Source organism: Notamacropus eugenii, chromosome 6 (genome assembly GCF_028372415.1).
Source record: "Notamacropus eugenii isolate mMacEug1 chromosome 6, mMacEug1.pri_v2, whole genome shotgun sequence".
In the NCBI taxonomy this organism is placed as follows: domain Eukaryota; kingdom Metazoa; phylum Chordata; class Mammalia; order Diprotodontia; family Macropodidae; genus Notamacropus; species Notamacropus eugenii.
The window spans coordinates 371,112,733-371,132,882 of NC_092877.1; the positions used below are offsets into that span (position 1 = coordinate 371,112,733).

Sequence of the window (20,150 nt, forward strand, 5' to 3'; positions counted from 1 at the left end):
GCCCCTTCTCCTTCAGAAACCCTTCGCAGGAGCGATCGCACCTACCCTCCAAGAGACTTCAGAGCCTAGAGCCCCGACGAACCCGTCTGCCGGGTGGGTGGCCCGGGTCCCGGACTGCAGCCCAGGCGTAGGCTGAGACGACGGCGGGAGCAAAGAGCCGCCCCAGAACCCTGGCCCGGCCCCAGTGCAGCGGGCCCGCCCTCGACCCGCCCCTGAGAGCAGGACCCCGCCCCAAACCCGCCCCTACCCCTGCCCCGCCTGTCCCGGACCCTGCCCGGAGGAAGGGGCTTCCATTCCAACCCGGGAACAAGTGAGCAGCTAGGATCGGGAAAGGGAGGGTGTGCCTGGGGCCCGGCCCTGCCGAAGGCAAGGACGCGGGGGAACAAAATCTGCGACCGCCTTTAGGGAGAGAGAAGTCGGGCGGAGACCCGCGGACAGTCCAGAGGAGGCGTGGGTGTGGCGCCCAGAGAGGGAAAGGGGTTTAAGCTGTGCCCGCTTGGGGTCCCCGAGATCCCCTGAAAGGGGTCCTGGGCAGAGCTGGCCTGAGGGTACGGGGGTGGGGGTGGGAGGAGGCCGGGAGAGGCGGAAGGAAAGACGGAGACACCCAGAGAGACTCGACAGAAAGAGACCTAGGCAGATAGAGACGGAGAGACCGACTCAGAGACAGCGAGAAACCGGGACTGACTTAGGAGACAGAGAGACATAGGAACTCCGAGAGATAGCGACGGAGATGGAGAAACAGAAAGGAGCCTTCGCGGATTCTGCACGGGAGCAGCTTGGTTTCACCAGAGATTGTTTGGCTGCCAGAAAAGAGCAAGATTTCTGAAACCTCAGCTCCCGGGTGGGCGGCCTGGGGAAACCGAGGCAGGCGAAGTCGACCAGGGATGGGTAGCCATCCCTCCCGGGCCTCAGAGCTGATGGCTTCCTGGATCTTCCATTCCAATCACAGGTGGACCGCTAGTCCAGCCCCCTGGTCTTATAGATGTGGAAACTGAGGCCCAGTTAGGGGAAGTGAACGGGTTGGGACCATCGGAATCCTGACTTAGAAGACCTCGGGGAAGAGAAAAGGCTTACTTCCAGAACGAGACTGGCGGCTTTACTGACCAAGAAGTGTGTGTGTGTGTGTGTGTGTGTGTGTGTGTGACAAAGATGGTGGTGGGCTTTTACTAGAGTTCGTAAGAAAGCTTTTTACCTGCCATTTTTAAATGCCTGCTCTTTGCCCAGAGTTGTAGTGCCAGGACTAATCGAAACATTTATATAGCTTCGGAATTGAAAGGGGCTTTCGTAATCCACCCTCTCCAACTCCCCATAAAATGTGCGTCGCCCAGTATGAGATACGAATCTTGAACTTGGGTTTTCAGATTTTAAGACCACTTCTCTTAATCTACATGTTTTTGTTTCTTTATGGTTTCATAACTATTTCATTATAGTCCATATCATTATAATCGTATGAATTATATGCATTTTAAAACATTCTGAGGAGAGACCCATTGGCTTCCCCAGCTTGCTAAAGGTGTCCAGTACACACACACACACACACACACACACACACACACACACACACACACACACACATCAAGGAAAGCTGATCTAAGGAGAAGGGGGCTGGGGTGGGGTGGGGGTGGGGAAAAGGCTCGGACGAGAGAAGAGGATTTCCAGATTTTCTCTCTAGTGAAGGCACAAAAATTCCAGTTTAACGTTCACAACTTTCACCTCCATGCCTCTCTCTTCCTCCCCGCACATATCCAATCAGTCGTCCACTCTCATAGATTCTACCTCACAGAATCTCTTGCACCTATCTGCCCCCTTCTGTCCACATATCTCATGATCCTAGCTCAAACTCTTTTTACTTTCACCTGGACCATTGAAATGGCCCTACTTGGCATCCTTACCTCAAATCTATCTCCTTTCCAGGGAATCTTCGAAACAAGTGCCAGCTTTATTTCTAAAACTCCTCTGCCCAGTACAATCCAGTGGATTCCTATTGCCTCCGGACATCAAATACTAACTCCTCTTTTTGCTCTTTAAATTCCTTATAGCCATCAACCTACCTTTCCATCTTCATAAATTCCCTCAATTCATTCATATTCTCTTCCATCCACCAAAATTTGTCTTTCTGCTGTTCCTCTTGTAATATGCTTCATTGGTGGTGCCAGTCTCTGTCCCTTTGCAGGTATTGTCCCCAAATCTGGAATTCACCCCGTCTTCACCCCTGCCTTAGAGAAACCCAAGTTTTCTTCAAAACTTAGTTCAAACATCTTGTCCAATAGAAAGCCTTTTCTAATCCCCCAGAAGATCGTGAATCCTTTCGTCAACCCACCAATGACCATTTCCTTGTGTGTGTGTGTGTGTGTGTGTGTGTGTGTGTGTGTGTGTGTAGTTATGTGCCCCTATGGACCTTAAGCTTCTTGTGGACAAGCCATTTCATTTTCTTTGTCTTTGTATCACCAGGAGCCAGAATAATGTTTGCTACAACAGAGGTGCTTAATAAGTGCCTTTTGACTACCACCAGTATTTATTCAGTGCTTATGCCCAAGGCACTGTGCTAAGAGTCACACCTAGAAAACCAACATCTGGAGGCCATCTAGAGGGTGCTAAAGAAGTAAGCGAAATGGGGAAGCGAGGTGTCAAAATAGCCCTGGAATCAGAAGGACCTGAATTCAAATATGGCCTTACATACTTACTAGCTATCTGTGTGACTTTGAGCAAGTCACTTAACTCTGACTGCTTGCAAATAAAAAGGTAAACGAAATGACAACATATCAATAGATCCAAGATACTTCTAGTGGTGTGCTGATAAATGTTAACTGATTCTCCAGTAGAAAAAAAGAATCATACATGCCACTCCTTTAAGTTTAATCTATATTACCAATTTTTTCGCCCTCATTTTCTTCAGTCTAGGAATCAGTAAAACAATAAATCAAGGCCTGATTTATATCGTTTGCCAGTTCCCAAGGTGTAAATGTTCACACTGGAAATTAACAAACTCTCATGATATGACTCCAGCCTACACTGGGCTTCCCTCATAAAGAGATAGAGTGATCATGTGGGGAGGTATGGAAAGAGAGGAAGACATTGGACAGTACCTTGCTGTGGTTAGATGTTTCACCATTTGTACATTTTCCACACCATCTTTGAGCCCCTTGGAACTTCTCTGAAGGCAGAATCTAGAACTGAAAGAGCCTTAGAGTTCATCTGGTCTAATCCCCTCAGGTTTTTTTGTTTTTGTTTTTGTTTTCTCCACCACAGATGAAGAAACAAGCCAAGAGAAGTTGAATAACTTGCTCAGGGTCACGCAGGTAGTAAGTGACAATGCTACTTCGTTGTGTAGCCTTTAGAGTGGGTCTTCCTTGCCTTACCCCAGACTCTCGCTTCCCATCTCTTATCCTACCTTCACATCCTCCCCATCATGGTTTGGAAACACTGACAGATAATGTGTGGTATGAGTGGAGGTAGATTCAGGCTTTGAAGAAACTGGCTAAAGATTTACACAAATGTTTATTTCCAGAAGATCCTTCTTTTATTTTTGGAAGAACAAATATATAAGATCAAACTTGACCACTTAGCATTGTTTCCCTCCCTGGAAAGGGGATGAGGGGGCTGGTTAAGGAAAGGTTAGGACTCAGTAGTTAGACACGAATGAGAAACATCATAACTAGGTATTATCAACTCATCTGAGATGGATAGCAGGTGGCTTTGCTTGTTCCCAGCAAAAATCAGAGGCAAACAAAGTTTGTTCACCAAAGTTATAGGGGTACCCATCAATTAGGAAATGACTGAATAAATTATGGTACATGTGCATATAGAATACTATTATGCTGGAAGTAGGGTAGCTGGGTGGTAGGGTGAATAGAGTGCCAGCTCTTGAGTTAGGAAGACCTGAATCAGACAGTTACTAGCTTTTTGATCCTAGACAAGTTCTTGATGTTCCTCAGTCTCAGTTTCCTCATCTGTAAAATGGGGATAATCTAATACTACCTTTTAAACCTACCCCCATAAGGTTTTTGTGAAGCTTAAATAAGGTGATACATGCAAAGCACTTTGCAAAATTCAAAGCACTACGTACACATTGATTGCAACTATAATTATGGGAGATGAAGTTGAGGTCTAGCAGCTTATCAGCCACAGAGCAAAAAATGAGAGAAAATGGCATTGTGAGGAACTGAGTCTGAATGTTCTAACTCTGGAACTAGTAGCACTTCATCTAGCGCATCGTGTAGCCCGTATGTCCACATCAGCCAAATGACGGGGCTAGACCAAACAGTTTCTGAGGTCTTTTCAAGTTCTAAAATTCTACGAGTCCACAGATGTCACACAGATGGAAATCTCACCTTGGAAAACTAATAGACATCCTGGCTTAGGGATCAAAGAATTCCAGCGCTATGGAGAACCTTGCCCTTCATTTTCAGAGAGGACCAATGACATCATGGCATGGTTTTTGACTTGTACATAAATTGCATTTAAATGAAGCAAAAGTGCACAAAGTCATCAGCCTCCCTTTCAACATCACCAAAATCTAGTGGTTAGACAAAAGTCAAGAGGACTGGTGATCGTCCAGGATGTCTACTCCTAACCCTAACCCTAACCTTGGTGTCTTCCATGCCTGACCAAGCTCTAAGCAGTCCACAATGCCTGCTTCAGCCACCTTCATGGCTATTGGAACAAATTGTTGGAGAACCTAAAATGGAAAACTTAGAGAAGCTCGGAATAAGGACTAGTGATGTGCATGGATGGGCGTTGCTTAGGGAATAGTGCTGTAATGATGTTGTGTTTCCTTGTCATTTTATTTGGATTGTTCTGAAACTTGATCAGTAAGTGAGAGAGCATGGAGTTATGAGTAGAGAGCCAGACTTATAAAGAGGAAGGTTCAAGTTATGTCTCTGACTGTGTGACCTTGAGCAAGTCACTGAATTTCTATGTGCACCCCAGAAACTCTAAGATTATTAGTTGCAGGGAAACTCCTAATCTGTACTGATGAAAACACAGGTTGAGATTGAATCCCCCCAAAGGAGGGAAATAGTTTAGGAAGCACTGAATATTTGAACCTCACAAAATCCTATGAAGTTTCTGTATATCCCCATTTAGCAGATGGGGAAACTGAGTCTGAGGAAAGTTAAATGCCTTGACTATGGTCATAGAGCTAGAAACTATCAAGGTAAAATTTGAACCCAGATCTTCATGGCTCCAAGTCCAGAATTCTAGGCACATCCTCATGAACCTCAACTGTTTTTATCTTTCTCTTTTTAAGTAGTGACAAAACCTAATTGCATCTTCATTGAAAAAAAAAAGGAAAAGTCTATGGACTTCTGTTTCCTGTTTCAGAGATTTGAAGAAATAATTTATTAATGGTCTGGCATTATCTTTGAGTAGCTAGTTAATGTTTTTCTTAGCAATAAAAAGAAATTCTGTTGCTTGCTCTCAGGTTTTTAGAGAAATCAGAAATTAGTGCCACAGAACACAATCCTCATTTATACTTTAAAGTTTTCTTCTGTTCAAGTCAGATGAATTTAAACACTAAGTAACAATATAGAATGTTTTTTCAAGATGTATTTTTAAACTTTGAAAAAAATCCATTTATTATTTGCCTTAAGCCTCAAAACAACCCTGTGAAGTTTGTGATCCAGCTATTATCCCCTCATATAGATAAGAAAACAGTGACTGGAATGGGAGGAGGACACGTTTAGTGAATCACCCCAGGTCATATATTCAGAAAACGTCAGAGGAGAGATTTGAAGTTGGTCCATTCTTACTCCATGTCTCATGCCTGCTGATTTGACACTTTGTCTCCCCCAATTTAGCTTTGAAACATCCCCACCTCCTCCACCAGAAAAAGCCAGTGATCACTTGGTTTTGCGTGTGTACACCTAGCTGGCCTTGCAACTGGCTAAAAAGATAATATTCTGACTGCAATTTGGACTGAAACTTGCCACAATTTTTCCCCAAAAAAGGGTAACAGAATTTGAGCTAACTACCAAGTTGCAATAGTAACTAACGCAGTAGTAATACTTTAAAAAAAGTTGAGAACAGACACTTAGCAACCATTTCAACGTGCTCAAGATTCACTAACAGGCTAAAAAAAGCTGAAGGTCTGAAAGCCAGGGGGATGTTACACTAGCATTTGCTACAGCCACTGAATGAATGATTAGAACATTGTTCTCAGGGAAAAGACCCAGAGAGTCTGCAAATGGTTTAACTCTGACTAGAAAGCTAGCAGAGGAGAAGAAAGAAAGAAAAACACAAAACTGTTTTCAAACTGCCTTGGAGGGGAGCAGCAAAAAAATCTCCAATGTTTAAATTGTTTGTATTGAAATGTGGATCATAGGAGGCTGATTTAAACTCAGTTAATTGGGATCAAAATTCTTTGGATGAGTCCTCCTTCAACAAGAGAATCTGGCTCAGTGTGTTTAAATTGTTGGCTTCTTTGTTTCAATATAACTCATTAAAATATTGAATCAACTGTACTTTAAGCAAAAGTTCATTAAATGGTTGAGGAATGGCAGTTCCTCCATGTTGTCCAGAAGCCTGCCAATTGACCATTTAGTTCACTGTGTAAAAACTTCTCAACTGAAATCAATTATTGTTTATTACAATGTAAAATGTCATTTACTTTAGATTACAATGTAAATTGTTAATTACATTAACATCAATAACATCTCTTGGCCAAAAGTGTACATCTTCAGTGTTCTAGAAGGTCAAATTTCTTCCATGTTATGTCTATAAAAACTCAACACTGAAGATTTATATAGATCTTTTAAAATGGAAAAAAAATCAATCATTTATTTGCTGAGGGAGGAAGAATAACATTCATTTCTAAACAAATATTACTACTTATTACCTACATATAAAAATTATGTTGTCAAAAGATTTTATGTTATTACAGTGAATGCATTAAACTTCTCTGTGGTGTAGAATGTTATGAGATGTCAACACACTTCACATGGCAATACTGAGAGGTCATGTGATCACTCAGATATTTAAAAAAGTGAGCCAATGATTCATTCTTTCAATGAATGTTTCTATAGACTACTCTTCAGGTAATGTAAGACAAGCACAAGATGACCAAGTCTGGGCCCTCAAGGAGCTTCCAATCAAGCTAAGGGGAGCTAAGACAGGCAAATGGAACAGTTAAGGATCGTTGTCTTCTAAGACAAGCTATGGATTATGGGGTGAAGGAAAGCTTTCATGAGTGAGATAGGATTTAAGTGTTTAAGAAAAAGACTGTCTTCTGGAGCAGGGATTAGACTTGTTCTGTTTGGCCTGAGGTGGTAGAATCACAAGCAATGTCTAGGAAGCTGAAAAGAGACAGGTTTAGACAACAAGTCAAGAAAAAAAAAATTTTTTTTCTAGCACGGAGTTCCTTCCCAAAGTGGGATGGCTTGCCTGAGTATGCATATGTGTGTGTGTGTGTGTGTGTGTGTGTGTGTGTGTGTGTCTGTGTGGCCTATGCAGAGTGATGGGGGGGGGTGTTCTATTGTACTGGAGGTCTTCAATCAGAGGCCACATGATGTTCTATGTTTTAGTGGGAATTCTTTTTTGGTGTCTGAGTTGGATGAGGTATCCACTAATATTTTTCCAGTTCTGAAATTCTGTGATTTGAGTTCTGTGAAAGGGAGTTGGGAAAGTGTGTGTGTGTGTGTGTGTGTGTGTATGAGTGTGAGTGTGTGTATGAGTGTGAGTGTGTGTGTATGAGTGTGAGCGTGTGTGAGTGTGAGCGTGTGTGTGTGTATATGTGAGTGTGTGTATGTGTGAGTGTGTGTATGTGTGTGTATGTGTGAGTGTGTGTATGTGTGTGTATGTGTGAGTGTGTGTGAGTGTGTAAGTGTGAGTGTGTGTATATGAGTGTGTATGAGTGTGAGTGTGTGTGTGTGAAAGTGTGTGTGTGCTTTGGGGGGGGCATTCCAAGAAGAGGATACAACCTAATCAAAAGGTATAGAGGTCAGGACAGCTAAGGTGTGCTTATAAAAGAGTGAGTCATTTATTCTGGTTTGAGTAAAGGGTTCACATGGGATCTTGGAAATGATTAGGGAAAAAAAAGGTTGGAATGGGATGGTTAAGGTCCTTAATGTCCAGGTGCTTTGAGATTTTGAAAATGAGACTTTGCTTATGCTGTGCAAAGGGTAGGGACATGAAAGCAGTGATTAAGGGAATTATTCTGGTGGTAGTATGGATTAAAGTGTATTAAAGAGGGGAAGATGAGCTAAAGGGAACAGTTAGAAATGTGATGTCATGTTATAATAATTAACTCATTTTGAGCCTAGGCATCATTACAATGGTTCCCACTTCTTCAGCTTTGGGAAGTTTATTTTAGATGAAATGTTCTGAGATACATCAAAATTGCTCTTACCCCCTAATGAGGAAAATTCTGAACCCCTAGGCATAGATTGGGCTCTCAGCTTAACTGTACATTTATATCTATCTCTAATGAACCCCTGGTTTCTTTGTGGTTAAAGCAAAATATAGTTATTGGAAATGTTTGTATAGTGAAATAGCAGATTATATGATGATTTCTATGGATAGGCAATAATCAGGAGAAGATACTGAGGGAAAATATGATCTTTTCTTGAAACTTCCCTCAATCTGGGTCCTCTGCTCCAAGGTACTTAAATCAGTCAATTTAGAGTGAGTGACTGATACCTCCTTCACTGTCACAGCTCCGTTCTTTTGTTTCTCAGAGGCATGTTGTTAATGTTTATTATGACTTCGCAAATCCAGAAGCTCAAAGTCTCTCCCTCTGATTCTGGAATAACTCCTACCAATTGCTTAGAGAGTGACCCAGTCTCTCACAGCATAACTTTGTTCAATTTCAGGAAGTATCTACGTTCCGTTTACCCTCAGTTCTAACTGTTTAATTCCCTCAAAAAGGGTTCTCACCTCTCCAAGGAACCAGAGACAAAATGAAACGAGTGTTTTCAGCTCCATCTTTACCTGACTACTACCATACCATAGGTGAAATTACTCCGTGGTGTACCTTATTTCAATTACTACTACTTTAGTCATAGATCCTATGAGAAGCAGAGATACCGACTAAAGCCAATGAAGGCAGGGAAGAAGAACTGGACCAGAACAATATTCACAGATAAAGACCATGTCGGGAGCACCATGATCTTGAGAGCATTGAAGGAGTTTCAATGTAGCTGAAAAAGGGGAAGAAACCAAAGCATTAGAAAGAGTTCCACACAAACACCAATAGCATGAAAAAAGCCAGCTAGTACATACTGATAACTACTAATTAGTATGTTTACTTCCTTATCTCTACAAAATCTTGATGACCATAATTTTCCATTTTATTGAGGATGTACTTGGTGATAATATAAGAGAAGATCACATCTTTAGACAAATACCTGGAAATGTGCCTCTCCTCACCTCCACCTTCTGGCCTCTCACATGACATCTTACCTTCACAAAAGCCCCCACCTATCACTTCCTCCAAGCTCTCCCTCTCTAGGGCCTTCCCTCTGAGATTATCTTATCTTTATATGGTCTATGTCTTGTGTGTTCATAATTATTTGCATGGTGTCCTCACTTCCTTTTAATTGGAAGCCCCTCATGGGATATAAATGAACTTTTATGTTTCTTTGCATTTCAAGCACTTAGCATATGTGGATGAAACATAGTAAGTGTTTAACAAATGCTTAAGGATTTACTTATATAACTGATTAAAATATACAGAGAAGATTCCACCATGATCCCACCATGTTTGTTATTTATTGACAATTAAAGAGGACTTTCTTTGGAACAACTGAATGCCATCCTATAACAAAGCGAGCCCCATGCCTGTTCTAGAATTCTGTGAGCTCCTTTGACCAATGAAACAATAGAGATTTTGTTGGGTAACCCTGTGGTTATGAATATCAAATAAAGCCTAAATCATAGCAACCTGTTCCCCTTGAATATGTTTGCCACCATTATGGAGAGTCCACATTTGGCTTCAGATCTAAAAAAGAGTAAGAAAAGAAAAAAAAAAAGAATTCTCTATCAATGGAGAGGTTCTCAGATGATTCCACTTGTGAATGACATTGTACTGATTGCATCAGCCCCCAGAATGCTACAGAGACTCTTATATGGGATCCAAAATCCCTTGAATTATCCACATAGGAAATGCTAAAAGGAGGAAGAAGCCAGAATCTGATCTCCATTTAGCTAGGCAGCCCACAGAGCTGCTCTTATAGTACAAATATCTTGGAGAGACACCGCAGAGAGAAAATGGATTGACTTCAGAATTGAATAAAAGATAAAAAGTAGGCTATGTTACATTTGGGGAATTGTACAATTCTTTCAGTGACCCCAAGACCTCTCTCAAAAAAGTGTCTGTCTTTCAACATCACTTTTCTTCTAGTGATATTTGTTGGCTATAAATCATGGTACGTCATATTCGCTGAAGGATGAAAACTGCAGGTCACCTGAAGGGCCATGGAAGGACAAAAAGTAAAAGACACAAAACCACTGCAAAACTTTAATAGAGAGAGTGAAAGATAAAACCCATAGGATGATTGACTAGATATAGCAGTACATTGACCATAGGGAAAGAAAGGATAAAAGACCAGCAGCCTATGCATACTCACTCACTGATACCACATAATGTTAATAATGATTCAGCAACATTTATATGGTGCTTACTATGTTCCAGGCACTGTGTTAAGTGCTTCATAATTATTATATAATTTTGATTTTGATACAACAATGCTGCGAGGTACGTACTATAATTATTTCCATTTTATAGATAAGGAAACTGAGGCAAACAGAGATTAAGTGATTTGCTCAGGGTTGCATTACTACTAAGTGTCTGAGGCTAGATTTAAACTAGGGTCTTCCTGACTCTGGTCCCAGCAAAATATTGAAATTTAGGTCCCCAGGATGTGGTATGAACCCCCTGTGAAGAATATACGGAAGGACATGGGTGAGAGTGACATGGAAAGAGGCATGGAGGGTTTGTGATGTAGACTATTAGAGGGAAGGCTCACATAAGTCAGCTTATGGATGGATCCATCGAAGCACTGATTAATAAGGTCATAGCTCTGGGTTTATTGTCTTTTTCAGTCATATTCAATTCTTCATGATCCCATTTGGTGTTTTCTTGGTAGAGATAATGGAGTGGTTTGCCATTTCCTTCTCCAGCTCATTTTCTGGATGGAGAAATTGAGGCAAATAGGGTTAAGTAACTTTCTCAGGGTCACATAATTAGTAAATGACTGAGGTGAGAGTTGAACTCAGGAAGAGGAATCTTACTGATTTTAGGCCTGGTGGTCTATGTCCTGTGTCACCTAGCTGTCCCCAGCTCTAGGGTTCGAAGGGATCTAGTCCAACTCCCTCTTTTTACAGATGAGGAAATTGAGACTCCAAAGACTTGAAATGACTTTCTCAGGGTCACACAGGCACTAAATGGCAGAGCTGGATTTTAATTCTGATCCTGGGAATTCAAATTCATCTCATTTTGCCTGTATGGCTGTCCCTCAAATCTTTCTACATCTCCCAAATCCACTGTGGACCCTCTTGGCCACTGTAGTACCTGATGACCTCTCTTACTTCTGAACTAAAAGCCTTTTGATTTTGGAATCCTCGTTTGGAATGACAGCACATGCCAATTTTTAGACCTTTCTTTTCTTACCTCAGTGTTTAATTCTTGTGTTATTGTTAACTTTTTGTTGTGTTCAGGCAGGAAGAGAAAGTGTTGCTGCAGAGGAAAAAGTGCTGAAATTAAAGTCTGGACACCTGAATTTTTTTTTAATTCTTATTTAATCACATATTCTATACAATGCTTCAGAAAATGTCTCTTTAAATCTCATGCACTTAACCCATTTCCCCCCACCCCCAATAAGCACTCCCCATTCATTACCCAAAGTTGTGCTATCAGTAACAGCCCTGCCTCACTAAGGCAGCCCATTGAAATATTCTTTTTCTTTTTTCAGTCGGGTGATGCATTGTATTTTTGTCATTTCTTTTTGGAAGTGTGGTTTGTGCCGAAAGTTTTAATTCAGAGTAATATCAACATGTAATGGATTATTCTGAAATAAATATGGTGTATTATAAAACAAATCTTTTTTATTTTCTTAATCTGTTTCTCCCATCATCCCCCCCTCCTCTAACCCCAAGAATATTGAAAAAATAAAGTTGACAATCTATAGCTTCATAGTCCAGCAGAACAAATTCTCACATTGGAAATGTGTGAAGGTGTACTCCTTTCTGTGTTCTAAGTTCATCACCTCTTCCTCTGCCAGGAGGTGAGTGGCCTGTTTTGTCTTCCATCTTTTGTGCATATGGATTGTCATTTCATTGAAAGACTTCTAATATCTTTCACAGTTTTTCTCTATTATCACCGTGTAAATTGTTCTAGTTATATTCACCTTGCTCTTTCTCGGTTCATGGAGGACTTTCCCATTCCCTCTGAAATAGTCTGTTTCATCATTTTTTATGGTACAAGAATATTCTATCACATCTATATGCTATAGTGTTGTTTAGCTTTTCCCCATTAGGAAGACATCACCTTGGTTTTCAGTTTTCAGTTAGCATCAAAAGAGATGCTATAAATATTCTTGTGCATATAAGTCCTTTCCGCTTTCATTGATTTCTGTGGGTATAAAGGCCTAGAAGTGATATAGCTAGATCAGTGGGTACATACATTTCAGTAACTTTCTGCATGTGGTTTCAGATTATTTTCCAGAATGACTAGAACAATTCGCAATCTCACCAAAGGAGAACTTAAAAAAAGTGAAATTTTCCCCCTCTTTCAGGTCCTCAGATATTTGTGATTTTCCTCTTTGGCAGATTGCTTATCTGATAAGTAGGTTTGAGGAGAAGCATCTCATTTGCATCTCTTTAGTAAGTAAAGATATTCAGGGAGAACTAGCACCTCTGCTGTGAGGATTTGTTGAGTCCTTCTCAGGGTTGCTCATCCACCTTTGCTATCCATCTGTCACCCAACTCTCACCTATAGCTCTAAGAAGCTATGGCATGATCAGCAGGCACACCCTGGTAAAATCATCTTGGCAGACAGGCTAAACCAGGTTGATGGTAACCAACGGGCCTCAAACTCATCGGTGAGTTAGGGGGATGTCTACCCCAAACACATGAAGATTTCCGCTCAACAGAATGGGTAGAAGAGAACAACTTCTCCCAATGGCCACAAAGGCAATTGAAGCAGTCAGTGTGGAGTGATTAGAGCCTGGTCAGATGTTGAAGATGCCAAGGTCATCCACTGGATCCCAGGCCATCATCAATCAACTTGACTTTTGTCTTGCCACTGAATTTCAATGACTGGAAGAGAGAGTGAGGTTGTTGACTTTGTGCAACTCTGCCTCACCTAGTGGTGTCATTGGTCCTCTTTGAAAATGAAGGATAAACGACAACAATGGTTTATAGCATTTTTATATGGTTATTGATAGCATGAATTTTTTCCTTTGAAAACTATCCATTCATAACCCTTGATCCTTTATCTATTAGCTAAATGGCACTTAGTTTCATAAATTGGAAAGGTTTCTTTGTACATCTTGAATATGAGGTCTTTATCAGAGAAATTTGCAGCAAAGATTTTTTTTTTACCAACTTATTCTTTTCTCATCTGTTGTTTTTTTTTTTACTATATTTGATTTGTTTATTCAAATTCTTTAAGATTATATAATCAAGACTATTCATTTCATCTTGTATGGTTTTCTCTAGTGCTTGGTTAATTGTTAACTCTTCTTCTTTTTCATATCCTAGATTTGAAATGTTTCTTGCTCTCTAATTTGTTTATGATGTGACCTTATAGGCTATGTATCCACCTGAAGTTTGGTGTATGGTGTGAGATGTTGATCTAAACCTAATTTCTGCCAAACCACTGTTCAATTTTCCCAGCAGGCTTTCTTAATCTAAAAGTCTATTGCTTAGTGACTGGGGTCTTAAAGTTTATTGAATTTCATGCTATCATGTTTGTTTCTGAATGTTGTGTACTTTGTCTCTCTCTTACACTCTTGGTACCAATCAACCAATTATTTTAATGATTATTGTTTTGTAGTACAGTTTGAAATTTGGTATTGATAAAACCCTTTTCTTTCTACTTTTTAAAATTATTACCTTTGAGATTCTTGACCTTTTGTTCCACTGTCAAAATTTAATTATTTTTTCTGGTCCCATAGAATATTCCTCTAGTACTTTGGAATATCACTGAATAAGTGTCTATTTAACACTGTCGTTTTAATATAATAATAATAATAATAATATTGGCTTTATTTACCTGTGAACAATTTCCTGCCCCCCAATTATTTAGGTCAATCTATTTCTGCAGAGTGTCATATAGTCCCTGCATGAATCTTGGTAGTTATATTCTCAATGGACACCTGAATTTGAGGCCTAAGTTGTTAAAATTTGCTAGCCTTTTGATAATTATAGGTAATTGACTTCACCTATCTAAGCCTCAGTTTCCTAATGTGTAAAATGGAGGTAATAATACTTGGAATTATTATCTTACAGGGTCTTTGTGATGTAAGCAATTGTTAAACTTTAAAGGAATGGGGAACAGACCTTTGATTTCACTGATAGAGGTGAGGAAACTCCTTTTACCAATATACATTGCACCTTCTCTGCATGTATAATTGTTGAGAATTGTGTAGAGCACTGAGAGGATTTGTCCAGGGTCATACAACCTACGTGTGGTTGAGATATACTGAAACCCAGGGTCATGAGGCCAGTTTTCTGGCCATTATGTCACATTGCTCTTATCAAATGTAATATTAACTAATATTACTTATAGAATATTATACATATAATATTGCATTGAATGTTATGTCAAGTGATATTACAAAAGGCATAATATATTATACCATATTCATCTCACTTTTATTACCCTACATAATATTATATAATGTAAAGTGTCAATATTACTACTGATTGATTAATATTATTTTTTTCTTCCCAACTGCTTGGCAAGGTCCTTTAGACCAAGTCAAAGGTGCTAGTTCCACTGTTGTGAGCAGAGTAGCATCCCTGAATACTAGTGAAGTGAGCAACTTTATCTAGTGGTCCAACCTTCCCTTCCATGACAGACAGGTGACACTGGTTGTTGTCCTTTGTCTTTGAAGAGGATCAAAATGACATCACCATTGTAAAGTGAAATTTCAGTGTGTCCGACTGTGGCTGATCAGACCAATACAAGCTCGATTGCTCTACCACAGGTTGGGCACAGATAGTCCATGTGAATATTTGGGGTGGATATCCTAAATTTGTGCAACCTGCGTTTACTTTGTGCTGTCTCAATTCTGCTTTGCTCAAAGAGCACAACACCCTTTCTGATGTGGGCATGCCATGCTGAGCGGTCTTGTGCCAGTGTCTCCCATGTTGCACAGTCAAATTTAAAGTTCCTGAGAGAGACCTTGAGAGTGTCCTTGTATTGTTTCTTGTGGGGACCATTTGATTGCCTGCCCCATGCAAGTTCTCCATAAAATAATCTTTTTGGCAAGTATACATTTTGCATTTGAACAATGTGGCCAGTCCATCAGAGTTGTGCTCTCTGAAGCATAGTTTGAATACTTGGCAGTTGAGTTCGAGCAAGGACTTCAGTGTCTGGTACCTCATCCTGCCAGGTGATCTTCAAAATCTTCCTAAAAGAGTTCAAATGGAAGTGATTCCGTTTTCTGGCATGGTGCTGGTAGACTGTCCATGTTTCACAAGCATATAGCAATGATGTCACCACAACAGCTCTGTAGACCTTCAGTTTGGTAGTCAGTCTAATCCCTCTTCTCTCCCAAACTTTTCTTTAGAGCCTCCCAAACACTGAGCTAGCTCTGGCAATGCATGCATCAACCTCATTGTCAATGTGTACATCCCTGGAAATTACACTACCAAGGTAAGTGACCTTATCCACAGCATTCAGAATTTCTCCATTTGTTGTAATTGATGGTTCCACATATGGATAGTGTGATGGTGCCTGATGGAGCACCTGTGTTTTCTTGGTGTCAATTATTAGGCCAAAATTAGCACAGACAGCAGAGAATTGATCCACACTTTATTGCATCTTAGCTTCAGAGGCTGCATTGAGTGCACAACCATCTGCAAACAGAAAATCATGCACTAACACTCCCTCCACTTTAGTCTTGATTTGTAACCTTTTCAAATTGAAGAATTTATCATCAGTGCGGTAGTTGACTTTGATGCCATGTTCATTCTCATTGAAGGCATATGTCAACATGGCTGAAAACATCATGCTAAAAAGCATGGGAGCAAGCACACAGCCCTGTTTCACTCCACTGCTTACTGGAAAGACATGAGAGCATTGTCCATTATCCAGAACCCGGGCAAACATGCCATCATGAAATTGATGTAGAATATTGATGAACTTCTCCAAGCAACCAAATTTTGACATAATTTTCTATAAGCCCTCATGACTAACAGTGTCAAAGGCCTTGGTCAGATCCACAAACATTGTATACAGACCTCTGCTCTGCTCCTGGCATTTCTCCTGGAGTTGTTGGACAGCAAACACCATATTAAGTGTTCCTTGGCCCTTTCTGAAGCCACACTGGTTCTCAGGTATATGCTCATCTTCCAGGTGAAGGATCAGCCTGTTAAGGAGGACTCTAGCAAGAATTCTGCCAGCAATGGCTAAGAGAGAGATCCCCCTGTGATTGTCACAGGACAATCTATTCCCTTCACCTTTATGGAGATGGACAATGGAGGCATCCTTGAACTCCTGGGGGATAATTTGGAAAATTTCAGGACTATCATGACTCAGGAGGAAAGAGTGAAGCTCATGACTTTGTGCAACTCTTCCTCACTTAAATCCAATGTACACATGAATCAAAAGACCATACCATTTCACTATTATGCTTCGAAGTCCTGTGGCGACAGGCAAGGGATGAAGCAACAGGTGCTGATACGCTGGGAGCTGTAGTCACAACCCTGCATACAGGTGGCCCAGGCCATAGGGTCGTTTCTCACTGGAAGCAGCAGTGGGACTCAGCAGCCCCCTGGGTATCTGAGCAGCCTTTTAAGAATTTCACTGCTTACCTCCTGGTGTGAGGAAGGGGGCTAGAAAAGGTGCCCCAAACATTGCCTGCTTACCCAACCCTGGCTGATTACCGCAGCTGGAGGGGAATCCCACTATGTGGTCGAAACACACAAAAAATGTACAAAAACATCTGCAAAGATGATTCCACTCACCATTGGCAAGTGGAATGTGTGCACACTAATAGACAACACAAAATCCAGCAGACCTGAAAGAAGAACTGCTCATATTGCAAGAGAATTCAACAGGTATCGCATCCACATAGCAGCCCTGAGTGAAACAAGGTTGTCAAATTTTGTCAGGCGATGCACAAGTCTTCAGCAGTAAGTGACTTTTACTGTTGCTGTTTCCAACTCCATTCCTCCCTGCCTGACCTTCTCCTCCCCAACACTTCTGCTTACCTAAATGCAATAAAACTTCATGGATGCACCCTCACAGCAAACACTGTCATTTCATAGATTATGTGATTGTAAGGAGAAGAGATAGACTAGAGGTGAAAGTGACAAAAGCAATGTGTGGTGCAGAGTGCTGGACTGATCATAGACTTATCCTTTCCAAACTAAATATTTGCATTCATCAAAAGCACTGACTCCAAGGCAAAATGACTACCAGAAGAATTAATGTCAACAAATTAGAGTTCTTCTCTGAGCATGAGCAGTTTGCTGAAGATTTGGAGGGAAATATGAGCCAACACACAGTTGGCAACAGCGGAGCAGAAAAGGAGTGGGCAGCTTTCAGAGACTTGGTGTACAGCACTGCATTTGCTCATCTGGGTCAGAACACTCACAAACACCAAGACTGGTTTGATGAAAATGATGGGGAATTTCAGAAGCTGTTAATAAAGAACGTGAACTTCACAGGATTTAGCAGCGGAATAGTGCATCCACCTCTAAGAAGGAAGCATTTAATTCCCATGAAAAGCAAAGTGCACGCAGAACTCAGAGAGATGCAGGTTTCCTGGCTCAGTAAGAAGACAGATGAAATTCAGTTTTATGCTGATAGTAACAATCCAAAGCACTTTTATGATTCCCTGAAAGCTATTTATGGACCAAAACAAGACAGGCGACACTACACCCAAGTTGTATCATTGCTTCTTGAAGGTAGGAATTTTCTCCATGGAAATGGCCTCTACAATTCTAAGAACATACTTAGATGAAGATCGGTGCACAAGAACTGTATTCTCATTCTAGTTCTGCCACTTTGAGAAAGTTACTTCAGTTTTCTGGGTCTTAATTTTCCGGACAAAATGTGAATTCAATTGACTAGGTGAGGATCACAGGAACAGCAGGGCTGTTGCACAGGTTGGAGGTAGGACTTCCACAAATGTCCAGTATTGTTTGTTATTTCAGGGAGAGGGGGCAGGATTTTTTTTTTTTGTGAAGGAAACACTGCATCTCTCTTTATATACCAATTGATTTTCCTTTTATATAACTAACATAATGTTGTTTAGCATGTAAATGCCATGTTAGTACAAAGGTAAAACAGTTAAAATGCTTGTAAATGGAGAATGTTTGTATTTCTGCTGGATTATTTAGGCCTACCAGATGATAAGAAGGGGGCAGATGTATATGGGGAATCTTAATGCTTATTCTTGACATTGTGAGAGGGCATGATGGTACAGAGTATGTATTAAGAGGACTCAAGGAAGAGACTAGTTGAGGTTAGGAGGTACATGGCACCCATGATATTTGGTTTTGTGCTTCCTAATGCATCTTAATTATGGTAGGTGGAGAATTGAGCAGTGTCTGTCAGCCTGAGGTCCATATTCATGCTACTCAAGACCCCACAAGTGCCTTGGAACTGGGCAAAAGAAGAAATGGTCAAAGCAGTGGCCAAATGGTATCTTGATACTGCCTACCTCAAGAGGCTCCCATACATCTATCCCAACTTTACTATTCTTACTTAAGACCAGAAAACCACTTTCCAGTAAGAAGAAGGAAGTGACATGTCCACATACCAATATTTCAAATTCTATTTTGAATTCTGGGCCAGATGAATTAATCCAAATTCTTTCCTGGTGAATTTCTGCTTGCCAAGCCTGTCACGGGAGGCTGCCTCCTGTTTCACCAGCTCCTCAATCTTGATCATCCAGTTTCTCCACCTTATGTATAAGTGGCATTCCTATATTACCTCCTCCCAAATACTCACCCCCATTAAAATAAAATGTTACGGATGACTTTTGCTTTTCATACCAATCATTCAGCCCAAGAATGAAGGGTAGAACACTCCCTAGTAATAAAGAAAATTAAGAAGACCAAGCCAAACTTCTACTTACTATGTCTAGTGGCATACCTACATATACATTCATACATATGTATGCATGCATGCATGAATATGTATGCATGCATTCTGAACTGCTGGTCTACCTTCTTTCTGTTAAGAGGAGATGATGTGGTTCATCATCTTTTTAAAGTCCCATTTGGGGTTTTCTTGACAAAGATACTTGAGTGGTTTGTCATTTCCTTCTCCAGCTCATTTTACAGCTGAGGAAACTGAGGCAAACAGGGTTAAGTGACTTGCCCAGGGTCACATAACTAGTTGTGTCTGAAGCTAGATTTGAATTCAGGTCTTCCTGACTCCAAGCCTGGCACTTGATCCATTGCACCACCTAGCTGCCCTTCATCATCTATTTTCTGGGGCAAATAACTGTTATTGCATTTAATCTGAGTTCAACTGTTTATTTGTGCTCTTTTCATTTGCATTAGAGAAGTCTTTGTGAGTGTCTGTCACACCTGAGTTTGAACCTAGGTCATCTACCCCAGTTCACTAGCTGTGTGACCATGGGCAGATCACATAATACATCAATCTTTTCATCTGTAAAATGGAGATAAGACTTGCAATGCTTGCCTTACAGGATTTATAATCCTCATCTTTTATAATCTATGGGATTGTGATGCTGTTGCTATTTATACCCAAGTTCTAATACTGTTTGATTCTATGCTTCCTGGGCTTAAAAGATCAGGAATTTGTGCTCTCCAGGAAGGGAGGAGTCAATCTTTAATCTTGGTTAGCCTGAGGGTTATAAGCATAGCTAAGTGGAAGCATCTGGCTGGAGCAGAATGGGAGAGAATAGAAGCAAAAGAGTCATTTGATCATAGATCTAGAGAATGAAATTGACCTTAAAATTCAGCTTGTCCAACTCCTTAATTTTGTAGATGAGGAAATTGAGGCTCAG

General features: G+C 40.7%; 1 protein-coding gene across 2 annotated transcripts in view; it reads right to left on the minus strand.

The window, feature by feature from the left end:
* Positions 1 to 161, minus strand: part of ARHGEF26 (Rho guanine nucleotide exchange factor 26) — a 131,639-nt gene extending 131,478 nt beyond the window's left edge. Inside the window, exon 1 of one of the 2 annotated variants that reach the window (XM_072618679.1) lies at positions 46 to 161. The gene's annotated coding sequence lies outside the window, so the exon portion shown is untranslated. The remainder of the gene's footprint in view (positions 1 to 45) is intronic. The other variant, XM_072618680.1, reaches the window with a different exon arrangement.
* Positions 162 to 20,150: the final 19,989 nt, after the last annotated feature.